The sequence below is a fragment of the Eriocheir sinensis genome, chromosome 41 (genome assembly GCF_024679095.1).
Source record: "Eriocheir sinensis breed Jianghai 21 chromosome 41, ASM2467909v1, whole genome shotgun sequence".
NCBI classification, from domain to species: Eukaryota; Metazoa; Arthropoda; class Malacostraca; order Decapoda; family Varunidae; genus Eriocheir; species Eriocheir sinensis.
This window is the reverse complement of record NC_066549.1, coordinates 9,921,391-9,934,211: the sequence shown is the minus strand read 5'-3', so window position 1 is coordinate 9,934,211 and position 12,821 is coordinate 9,921,391. Positions and strand designations below refer to the sequence as shown.

General features: G+C 41.2%; 1 long non-coding RNA gene across 1 annotated transcript in view; it reads right to left on the bottom strand.

Annotated features, from left to right (window-relative positions):
• Positions 1-7,648: 7,648 nt before the first annotated feature.
• The window catches only part of LOC127009762 (uncharacterized), a 43,660-nt gene continuing 38,487 nt past the window's right edge, over positions 7,649-12,821 (bottom strand). Inside the window, exon 4 of the long non-coding RNA XR_007762254.1 lies at positions 7,649-7,821. This is a non-coding gene — a long non-coding RNA (uncharacterized LOC127009762). The remainder of the gene's footprint in view (positions 7,822-12,821) is intronic.

The window sequence follows — 12,821 nt, the reverse complement described above, 5'->3', positions numbered from 1 at the left end:
TGCCAGTGGCTTCAGAGCTATTGCTTGATGTTGATTTATTTATTGATTGATTGTGCATGTGCTTTGGGCAAGCCTCTCACATTGAGTGCCTAGACCATGTAATAGAACTCGAATGACATGTGGCAAGGACGTAATTGTGATTACATGTTGATAAATTTTACTGAGTATGTAACTGCATAATCAGGAAGATTTTTTTTCCGGTGATCAGAAGTGAAAAATAGCGATTTTCAAGTTATTTACGGCAAGGCCAATTTTTGCATCATTATAAGAGAATGGTACGGCATTCCTTTCTGTTTTAGTCACCGATATTTTGGTAGGGATACAAGAAGGAAATATGAAACACAAATAATATTGTATGGACGAAATACAGCATCTATGACAGCTCAACTTCAGCATTTTTTCCTGTTAATTTTCTCGATTTGGTGCATAAATGTTCCAGCCTATTACAAAAGTTTCATTCTGCACTAGTTTCATATTCTGCTGCATTGAAATAACGTATTAGAAGGGGCTTTCCCATGCTTTCGCCATGGCTTTGGGCACCAGTGCGCACGAGATGCGGGCGTAACGTCATCGTTCCCTGTGACGTCATAACAATGATGTCGGAGCGAAATATCTTATCTCTCTTTGATCTTTGGCTTCCTTGCCTCTAACTACAGTGTAAGGTTTACTTCGTGAGACTGAAGTTAACGTCGGTCGCTAAAGCAATAGTGTGTAGTTAGTATGTTTGCGAATCCGGATGCTGGTATTGTTGTTTTAAGGCTATATAACGAAAACATGGATATATTCACTGTAACACAAATCCATTTAGGCTTTATTTTTCTCTGACATTAAACAAATAGTGACTGTCGAATTTCGAAACTTTTGTCACAGTATACATGCATACGTGCATGATGAAACAAATATTATGGGAAAAGATTACCTCAGCACATCTGAGTCTAAAGCAATGATTATTGAACCCACGCACGGTGTTGGTGTGATAAATAATTTGTAACAGTTGTGCACCGGGAAAAGGAGATGTCTTTAATAATAATAAAAGGGCGCCTCTGTCGTCTGTTTAAAAGCCATACTTAGAACGAATGAACCAGCCAATTTCACCTGCGTGAATGGTCGTACTGATTAGCGTATAAGCGAAGGAGTCAGCTGATCTTCCATGATACGTTACGCGTATACATGGAGACCACCCCGCATGAAGACGACGCGCTAAATAATGTCAAAATTTAGTATTTCAGTCAGGCAAGTATATTTCACAGTGATCTCAAATTAGGCGTAACAATGAAATAAACATGTCCATTGAGTTGGTGATATCATATGTAATTAATGTCGCTCAGTCACTCGCATATCTGCTACTTACAAAGAGATAAATATTTCACCCTTCTACTTCACAGGCTTACAAAATTAAATTATCAGTTTATGTTTCCAGCCACGATCATTCCACACAGGAAATTACCAGAGGGACAAGGGTTCGGAATGTCCCATGGATCGGTAGGCACGCCAGGCATTGTGGTACACCCAGGGGAGCCATGTGGCGCCAAGGTTATGCTCCGGAATGCAAATAATAACAGCGAGTCCAAACGCAAGACCTTTCCTTGGACCCAATACAGTCGTCCCCACGCTCTCTCTATCGTGGGAACAACCAACGGCCAACCATACTACTGATCCTGCTGACCCCTGCTGACACAGAGCAAGGTATGCCGAGAGGGCCGATGAAAATATTTTAGTAAAAGTATGTCAGCTTAAGTTTGTGCCATCCGTTTTTGTTTTTTTTCGATTGGTAATGAAATTATAATTGTCACTACTGTTACTGTTACAACACCGATTACTACAATAACTATTAATATTAATACAACTACAATAATAGCAACCACTACTACTACCACTACTACTACTACTATTACTATTACTATAACTACTACTATCACCACTACTACGTACTACTACTACTACTACTACTACCCCTCCTCCCCCGCCTCGCCCACCACCTCCTCCACCACCTCCGCCACCTCCTCCTTCTCCTCTCCCCCTTCCCCTTCGACGTCATCCCCCTCCTCTCTCTCCTTCTCCCACTCATCGTCCTCCTCCTCCTCCTCCTCCTCCCCTGCTGCCGCCCCTCCCTTTCCTCCTGTAGCGGCTTCCATTTCGTTTACTGACGCCGTTTCAAAGAGGAAAGTCCTGGTGGTGGGGGACAGTCAAGTCAAACTCATTGATAGGTACTTTTGGTCAAGGGACAAGGAGAATACTGGGAAACTTTAAAGCTAGATGAGGGCCAGATCTCAGGGCGGGAGCCTGGAGGACAGGGGAGCCATGAAGAGCTGACCTGCAATAACATAGAGTAATAGCAGAGGGTTGGAGACAGCATATCCCTTACCAAGCATGTAGAAAGGGAAATACCGACCCTAAATGGATGACCCGCAGACTCAAGCATGAGATTGGCTTGAAGAAAGGAATTTATAGGAAAATAAAGAACGGGGAAACCCATCTCAGGGATCGGTATGTTGAACTAGCCAGATCAGTAAAGAAGAACACCCGCCTAGCAAAAAGGAATTACGAGACTAGGGTAGCCAACGAGGCCAAGAGCGATCCCAAAGGCTTCATTAAATTATACAGAACGAAAACAAGGGAGAGAATTGGACCGTTGAAAACAAACACAGGAGAGCTCGTCGAGAATGGGGAAGATATGAGTAAAATGTGGAACGACTATTTCCTCTCAGTTTTCACACAGGAAATCTAACAACCATTCCGGAGAGAGTTCAGGTATATGAAGGAACAGATAACGACAAGTTGAAAGATGTGACCATCACCAGGCAGGTAGTCCAGGATGAGATTAGTAGGTTAAAGAAAAACAAATCTCCAGGACCAGACGAAATCTTCCCGCGTGTCCTGAAAGAATGCAAGGAGGTTCTCAGTGGCCTACTTACTGGTGTCTCTAGGATGTCGGTAAATTCTGGGTACGTGCCCAGCCACTGGAAAATAGCTAATGTAACACCAATTTTCAAAAAGGGAAACAAGTCAGCCACCTCAAATTAGCGCCCAATTAGCTTAACATCAGTTATAGGCAAGATGTTGGAGTCAATTATAGCCAGGAGCATTCGGGACCATCTTGAGAAGCATAGTTTGATTCATGACTAACAGCATGGGTTCACGAAAGGTAGGTCTTGCTTTACCAATCTGTTGTCCTTCTACACTAAGGTAATCGAAGCGGTTGACAGAGATGAAAGCTATGACATGCTATATCTAGATTTCAGTAAAGCGTTCGACAAAGTCCCTCATCACCGGCTATTACTAAAATTACAGGCTCACGGCGTAGATGGGAAAGTCTTGAACTGGATCAGGGTGTGGCTTAGTGGTAGAAAGCAGAGAGTGCAGATCAATGGTAAAAAATCTGAATGGGGCAGTGTTACGAGTGGAGTCCCACAAGGGTCGCTGCTTTTTATCACTTAAATCAATGACTTGGACACAGGAATTAGTAGTGATGTCAGTAAGTTCGCAGATGATACCAAGATCGGTAGAGTAATCCAATCAGACCAGGACGCTAGCGTTCTCCAGGATGAGTTTGACAGGCTTTATGATTGGGCGGGGAAGTGGCAGATGGAATTCAATGTCGGGAAGTGTAGCATTCTGAGTGTAGGTAGGAATAACCCCTCACATAATTGCTCCTTCAATGGCACTCATCTAAGCAGGTCTGGGTGTGAGAGAGACTTAGGAGTCTTAAGGTGCTATCACACGGATATTTTCTGGTGTCTTTTATTGGCATCTAGCCGCCGGTACCGGAGGCAAGGGGGCGCTCTTCCTATCACACGCGCAACAGATGTTTTTGGCCTCTGCACAGATCAAAATAAGCAGGATGGACCGTGACCGCAGGAGACGCCTTGCCCGAATTGGACTTAATTTGTGCATCGTGGCTCATATTGTTGGGATACTCCTTCAGAGCTTCTGCTAATTTCTTGAAAACTTCTCTCTTCATAACTCTCTTCGAATAGTTTTCATCCCTGGAGTCCCACAGACACCTGTTTTCCCGATAGAGCTCACAGAGGGCGGCAAGAGCATCCTTGGACCAAATAATTTGCTTCATGGCTGGACAATGCCCACACAACAGCTGAGAGAATGTAAACAAAGACGCCAGTACTGGCTTCAAGATGACGATCATTGGCGTCTCGTGATTGGCGGTGTCTAGCCACCAGTACTGGTGGCAAGATGCCTGTATTGGCGTCAAGATACCAGTAAAGTTGCCCGTGTGATAGCACCTTTAGTGAGCACTGACCTCCGTCCAAGGGCCCAATGCATTCAGGCTAAGAATCGTGCAAACAGGGTACTGGGTTTCATCTCAAGGAGCGATAAGCAATAGGAGCGCTGAGGTCATCCTCAAACTTTACTTAGATCTAGTTAGACCTCACCTAGATTACGCGGTCCAGTCCTGGTCACCCTACTATAGAATGGATATCAAGATGTTAGAATCTGTACAGAGAAGGATGACGAAAATGACTCAGGGTGTGAGAAACTTAGATAGACTTAAGCATTTAAATCTACACTCTCTAGAAAGACGAAGGTTGCGAGGAGACCTTATCGAGGTCAATAAATGGATGAAGGGCTTTAATAAAGGGGATGTCAATAGGGTTTTGGGAGTAAAAGAGCCAGGTAGGACACGTAGCAATGATCTCAATTTAGACAAATTCAGATTCAGCAAAGACATAGGCAAGAACTGGTTCACAAACAGAGTGGTGGATGAATGGAACAGGCTTGACAGTCATGTTGTGGGTGCCAATACCATAGATATATTCAAGAATAATAATAATAATAATAATAATAATAATAATAATAATAATAATAATAATAATAATAATAATAATAATAATAATAATAATAATAATAATAATAATAATAATAATAATAATAATAATAATAATAATAATAATAATAATAATAATAATAATAATAATAATAATAATAATAATAATATTAATAATAATAATAATAATAATAGCAACATTAATAACAATAATAATAGTAATAATAATAATAATAATAATAATAATAATAATAATAATAATAATAATAATAATAATAATAATAATAATAATAATAATAATAATAATAATAATAATAATAATAAAATGAAGAAGAAGAAGAATAAAACAAAAAGAAGAAGAAGAAGAAGAAGAAAAAGAAATAGAAAAAAGAAAAAAAGAAATAGAAGAAAAAGAAGAAAAAGAAAAAAAGAAAAAGAAAAAGAAAAAGAAGAAGAAAAAGAAGAAAAAAGAAGAAAAAGAAGAAAAAAAGAAAAAGAAAAAGAAGAAGAAAAAGAAGAAGAAAAAAAAGAAAAAGAAAAAGAAAAAGAAAAAGAGGAAGAAGACAAAACGGAGAAGAAGAAGAAAAAGAAGAAGACAAAATGGAGAAGAAAAGAAGAAAAAGAAAAAAGAAGAGAAGGAGAAGAAGAAAATAAAGAAACATAAGAAGAGGAGGAGAAGGCAGAAGAAAGTCATAATAAAGATTCCTTGGCACACACGCGCGCGCTCCGCAGTTCCTCCCATAACAGGCAATAAAAGGCCTGTGTTTGCGCGGGGGGAGCGGCGTGGGTGGGAGAAGTTCTCTGATTGCCTCGGCACAAGGGGCGCCTATCACTCCTGCAAGGGCGGCTCCCATTGGCAGGATAGTCTCTGAGGGAGGTGCGTGAGAAGGAGCCATTAAAAGAGAAAAAAGGCATGTGTGTTGCGAGTACATACAGCTGTGTGTGTGTGTGTGTGTGTGTGTGTGTGTGTGCGCGTGTGTGTGCGTGTGTGTGTGTGTGTGTGTGTGAGGGGGGAGGGAGGGACGGAAGGAGAGAGAGAGAGAGAGAGAGAGAGAGAGAGAGAGAGAGAGAGAGAGAGAGAGAGTAAAACAATTCAAGCGAAGCGAAGCATTACGAATATCGGCAGGAGTTATTTTTCGAACAGAGTCGTCCGCCACTGGAACAGCCTGCCTGCAGAAGTGGTTAGTGCGGAAATAATCAACTCCTTTAAAAATCGCATTGACCGTCACTTTGCTGCGTCGGGAGTGAACTAAACGTACACACGAATACATAAAGAAGTGCTTTAATTCTTCCCGCAAGCCACTCCTGTAGCTGACGGATAGATTAAATTACTGAGAGAAAGCAGGCAGGCTCGCAATGAACCAACATGCTTTCTGCGTCCTGCTGGTATGTTTCCATGTTTCCTCCTCCTCCTCCTCCTCCTCCTCCTCCTCTTCTCCTTCTCTCTCTTCCTCTTCCTCTTTCTCTTCCTCTTCCTCCTCCTTCTCCTCCTCCTCCTCCTCCTCAGGAAAGCACCCTCCCTGGTGAGCAGATAGTATAGGACAGACGCACCTTGAGTGTCTCCACCAGTCACTGATACGCAGAAGTCCAGCCAATCTGATGAACACAATTGTGAGTGTAGGTACGGAAGGATAAATAAATCGCGGATCGTACCTCACTAATTAGCTGGGAGACACAGTCACAGCGAAAGGTTCAGAGGGGGAGGGGGGGAAATAATGACGAGACAGGGAGAAAAAGAAGCATAGGAAGGAAGGGGTGCATTATAAGGACGCCGAGGGTGTGGTAGTAGAGGTACCGCGACGGCAACAGTTATGCTGGTGTAGAATGTTGCTGCGGGTTCAATTGACGTGGAACCCGGATAAAGACCACTCACTCACTCACTCACTGTTTCGACAAACGGAAAATCAATTTCACGCCACATCAACTTCATTATATTGAAGTTTTAGGTTTTTGTAATTAACATAAGTTCATATATATATATAAATATATATATATATATATATATATATATATATATATATATATATATATATATATATATATATATATATATATATATATATATATAGGTCATGACATAAATAAGTAGATATAGATAGCTAGGTAGATATAGATAGATAGATAGATAGATAGATGGATGGATAAAAACAAAAAGTGGTATAACCGCAGCAATCAAAATTAAGAAAATGCATTGAACAGCACGTATGTAAGGAAAAGGAGAACAGACGGAGAAAAAGTGACAGACTGGAAATAGAGGCACACGACAGAAACGAATGAAAATATTTGGAGGTTGATGATGATAATGATGTGTGTGTGTGTGTGTGTGTGTGTGTGTGTGAGAGAGAGAGAGAGAGAGAGAGAGAGAGAGAGAGAGAGAGAGAGAGAGAGAGAGAGAGAGAGAGAGAGAGAGAGAGAGAGAGAGAGAGAGAGAGAGAGAGAGAGAGAGAGAGAGAGAGAGACCGTGCGAAACACACTGAAAGGGATGAAAAGGACGAGGAGGGATCCGCCGGCGTACCCCAAAGACCTAGATTTATATATGTATGATGGACTTATTGATCCCTTATTTGTCCTCACAAAAAACCCTACCCACCAATAGAGAGAGAGAGAGAGAGAGAGAGAGAGAGAGAGAGAGAGAGAGAGAGAGAGAGAGAGAGAGAGAGAGAGAGAGAGAGAGAGAGAGAGAGAGAGAGAGAGAGAGAGAGAGAGAGAGAGAGAGAGAGAGAGAGAGAGAGAGTGTGTGTGTGTGTGTGTGTTCGGGCTTCAGGAGAGTCGAGAAAAATTCAGGTTTCAGGAATTTGTTTTGCGTCCCCTCATTATCTTATTTTTACCTTTATTGTCGGGTCCTGGAAATGTCTGATGATAGAAGGAGGGTGACCTAATTAAGGCCTTATTTTATTGATTTACAATATGATCACGTCGCTGGCAACTGACGATCGGTGTGAGCAACTCGTGTAAAGGTGATTCACTCCGACACTCAAGACACAATTGGTGACCTCGTGTGCGTCCCCGTTTCCTCCTCCACGAGTGAGGAGAAGAGTCTATGGGAGAGCAAGAAAGCATTACCTCTCTATAATAAAATTCTCTCAAATAACAAAACAATGTGGTGAATGATGGAAATAGAATATAAGTTATGTACAAGAGAGATAGGTATAGAAAGAAGTATCATGTTACATGGACGTTTACTGTAAAGAATAAAGTCGTATTTAATATTATGACAAAAGAAGAACTTCATCAATTATCCACACTACATGAATCCTTTATCTACCATAAAATCTCTTTTCGGAAAATCGTTTAACTAAAACATTATGGTGAGTGACAGATTTCATTCATACCTACACGACGGTATCCCGTTACCCATGATATCTCTTCCAAAGATATATCGTCTGTGTTTACACCTTTTCAGCGACTTCAAAACTCAACTTGCATGACGTGGGCTTACGAGTAGAGACATTAATCTGTGTGTGTGTGTGTGTGTGTGTGTGTGTGTGTGTGTGTGTGTGTTAGAAAGAGAGAGAGAGAGAGAGAGAGAGAGAGAGAGAGAGAGAGAGAGAGAGAGAGAGAGAGAGAGAGAGAGAGAGAGAGAGAGAGAGAGAGAGAGAGAGAGAGAGAGAGAGAGAGAGAGAGAGAGAGAGAGAGAGAGAGAGAGAGAGAGAGAGAGAGAGAGAACAACGTATTGAAGTGACAAGCGAAATAATTGATGAATGGCAGGTTTGAAAAGAAAAGGATGCTCGCGACAACAAGGCTGGAACTAATTTCAACTTGATTCTCAGAAGGCGAATAAGGAGGAAGAAACTAAGAGAGGAGGAAAGGAAAGATGAAAGGAGGATGGGAAGATATAAAAGTGTAATGGAAAAGAATACCTATCACCGGCCATGATGGTAAACATATTATCTTGAACATGAAGATTTAGCAAAAGGGCGTCAGACCACCCCTCCGGGAAATCAGCAAACCACACATTCATCTGGGCCAGACCATCGGGAAAACCTAAACGTGACTACGGAAACAATTACTGGTTAAAAGAACTACAATACCAGGCCACCCTCATTACCATCTTCACTATCCTACACACGCATGGTATTATCATCTCGAAAAATCAAATAAACTAACGAAACCTGTCATTCAAATTAATCTAACCTGGATGATCAGCTAAATACACCTGCAGTCCCCTATACCCCATGAATAGCGTCGCAGCCTCTTCAAATAGTTGCCTATCTCATTACTCACTTGCGACCCGCTCTCCGAAACGCGTAGGACATCGTCGTAAAGATGGCAACGTTAGACGCATCATCTCTTTGTCATTCCTTTTGTTTGAAAGGCACCGTGCACAGTCGACGTCACATGATAGTGTTAAAAGCAAGCGAAATAAAGGTCAGAATATTTGAAGTTTGTGAGTGACCTAAAATAATAGCTAAGGGACTTCCGGTTAGCTCTGGCGGCACTCATGGTCTGGATCGAACCGCCTCCCTCGCTTTCGGTACCCCCCAGAAACACTCAGGAGCTGCCATCAGAGCACAGGCGTGTTTGCCATATGACCGCATTAAGTGAAGTCTTAAGTCATCCAGTCACTCAGTTTTCTTTATCACCTAATGACCATTATTATTGTCTGCTCCGGGGAAGGAGGTTATTTTGGTCGTTGTTTTTTCTTCCTTTTTTTCTGTTCGTCCAGAATTAAAAAAAAAAAAAAAAAAAAGGATTGGCAAATAGTAAAAAAAAAAAAAAATCATATGAGCATATATATCATAGCAAAAGTATCTCAAACTGATTAAATTTTGGGATAACTCTAGATTAAAATTGACTTAATGAATGATAGCAAATAGTTTTCAAGACCGACAAACGGAATGATTTCAGGCGGTCATAAGGAAGGAAACTGGCCGAAGTCTACGGACAGACCATGAATGCTTCCAGAGAACACTGAGAGCATTTGGGAATCGGTCCGGTCCACACCGTGAGGGGTTCTTAATATGTTACCAGAAAGAGTTTGAAGGTGATGCGGCCCAGACCAGGAGTAACTGATTTTCTGCTCCTTCAGAGGTGGTCCGACCGCTTTCCGATAGCATTCGATAACAGACTGCTTAATATGGCAGGCGATACTTAGGGATACGTCGTTTCATTGTCAGTTTTTACGGAGTTTTTTTCATGAGCTAATCAGTTTGAGATATTCACTGGAGGATGTTCCAATATAGGGTGCGGAATAACAGAGGGCGCGTCATAATGTACTGGTAAGTAAGCCTCTATGTCACTACACGCCTCGTATGCACTTGGTGACTATGGACCATTTCCACAGTCAAACACGGCAAGTTTGTAAGCTCCCAAACTAAACAAAATGCTACGAAAATTCCCTTTATAATGTTTGGTGTTGATATAGAACGTAAGAAATTTGAGGAAACCACACGGAAAACCTATTTAATATCGAGAGTTCAAATGAAAAACAGACGCAAAGACACTTGAGGAATATGAAACTTAAGCTATAATGTCAATCCGGTTTTTTTTATATATTTTGGTAACAGATAAAAACCAGACAGACAAAGAAACGGACGGACAACGACGAGAAGAGATAATACAAAATAGCGGAGAGATAGAAGGAATCATGAGGAATAAAAGGAAGGAAGGAAAGAAGAAAGGAAGATGAGAAAAGGAAAAAATAAAGGAAGAAACTGCGAAAAAGGAAAAAAATAGAAGGAAGAAATTAAGAAAGGAAGGAGAAAAAACGAAAAAGGGAAGGAAGGAAGGAGGAAGGACAAGGGGAAGGAAGGAAGGACAAGAGGAAGTAAGGGAGGAAGAAAGGAAGGAAGGACAAGAGGAAGGAAGGAAGGAAGGAAGAAAGGAAGGAGGACGAAAGAAAGAAACAGTCGAAGCAATGAAGAAAAAAAAGGAAAAAATAAGTAAGAAATGAAAACGCAAGGGAACAGGAGAGAGTAGCAGGAAGATTACAGAAACAAACGTGCTCAAATCTCTGCGGTAAACATGAAAAAATTAATAACTACCTCAAATGTACATAGCAGATTATATTTTCTTCTTGGGTGACACGTGAGAGCTTGTGTTGCAGGAATGTGTGTGGGGAGGGGAGTTCGGGGGGGAGGTCTGAAGGAATGTGAAATCCTTCCATTGTGTTAGGCCCTTTGTCTCATTTTATTGTTATTATGCTTTAAATTATGTGTCCTCTTGGTGAGCTGCACTTGTACCGTGGAGAAAGTAATGTGAGGACCCTTGCAGTACAAATATATGGTGGTGGTGGTGAGGGTGGTCGTGGTGTGGGGGTAGTAGAGGTGGTGTTGACCGCAAATTACTCGTCGCTGCACTATACGACAACTTATCCAAGCCCTTGTATTTGAAAGCCAAGTACAGTACATATAACTTTAGAAATGATAGAAAAAAACCCACCTTGAAATATATACCACCGTGAACATGAGTGCTATGTAGAGTCAAAGCACTCTTGAAAGACACAAATAGAGATGAACGATGAACAAGACGGAACGAAAAGAGAAGGAATTTCGTACAGCACAATAAAACCGGGCGGGACACATTTTCCACAGCTCTGGTCTTCATTAATTAGTCCCGTTAAAGAGGTTACGTTCAGTGAATCAAAAAATCTAAAACGGTGTAATTAACTAAAAAGAGAATTAGGTGTCGCTCCCCAGTAGGACGAGCAAAAGCTTCTCTCGTGGGTCGCAGTCTTTGTGTGGCTCGTTAGATCTCCATGCGCCTCAGTGATCACCCGTGACACCAATACACTTACTATGCGTACACGGAGAAGAGACGCTTTAGTGAGGGCATCAAGGGAAAGGAGAATAGCAAGGCTTCTCTAATTCGAAGTTTCCACCTCTGCGGCCTCACGTCGGACAGGCCCTGGCCGGCATTATAAGACGCTTTCGGTTCTAACATCAACTATTTCTAAAGGTCAAAGAAGGGATCAATCGGGTTCTAATGAGTGTTTCTTTAGGCTCATGCTACTGAGGAAGGGTCAAACTACCACCAGGGTCATAAAACTACTCCCGGAAATGCCCTCAACACAAACGAAAGCCTTGTCAAATATGAGAACTTGGGCGGCGAAATGTTTTAAAATACGACCCAGGGCCACAAAACACTAAACTGCATTAACAAAGCGCAACACGAAGGGGATATTTTGACATTTTAACGCGTTCCCTTTAGTACTGGCTAATTCGATATCATATAAAAGACCATGTCCATTACCTATTTTCTGAAAGCCTAATTATTTACCGGGTTATAGGTCCATGTAGTTGGCTATTAGAAGAATCACACGTCTCCATAATTCATCAGAGCCGGAAAAGTATATTAATATTTCCGACACCGTGAGTAATCGTAATTCAAAGTTCCACAAAACATCATGACCGTAAGGAGAAAAAAAGTTTAGGGGAAGTTACTTATTTACATTTGAAACTTACAGCTGTCGCACTGAGCTTCGTCTAAAGTTTATGGAAATCAAATTACTTATCATGAAAGTGTGTGTGTGTGTGTGTGTGTGTGTGTGTGTGTGTGTGTGTGTGTGTGTGTGTGTGTGTGTGTCTCAGATATATAAATAGATAGATATAGAGGAATGGAGACAGTGGAGGAGTAAGTGATCGAGCGAAAGAAAGACAAAGTAAGAAGTAAGGAATAACAAAATGAATATATGAACAGATGAAGGAAAAAATTAAAAAGAAATATACGGAAAACCATAGAGTTAGCAAGAAAGCAGTAAAGAGTGCGACGAAAAATACTTGTCATAAAAGTGTGTGTGTGTGTGTGTGTGTGTGTGTGAGGGGGGTCTCTGACTGTCTGTCTGTCTGTCTGTCTGTATGTATGTATGTCTGAGATATATATGGATAGAAAAACAGACAGTGGGTAAGTAAGTGACCAGGTGAAAGAAAACAAAGAATGTACGAAATAAAGAGAGCAAAAAGTTAGCAAGAAAGAAAGAATAAAGAATATCACACCAGTGATGAATGAATTGAAGAGCAGAGGAAGAAAGGAAGGGAAGAATACAAGTGAACAAAGCATAAAGAAAGAGTGAAGTGCGATAAAAACTGATGGCAAGGGG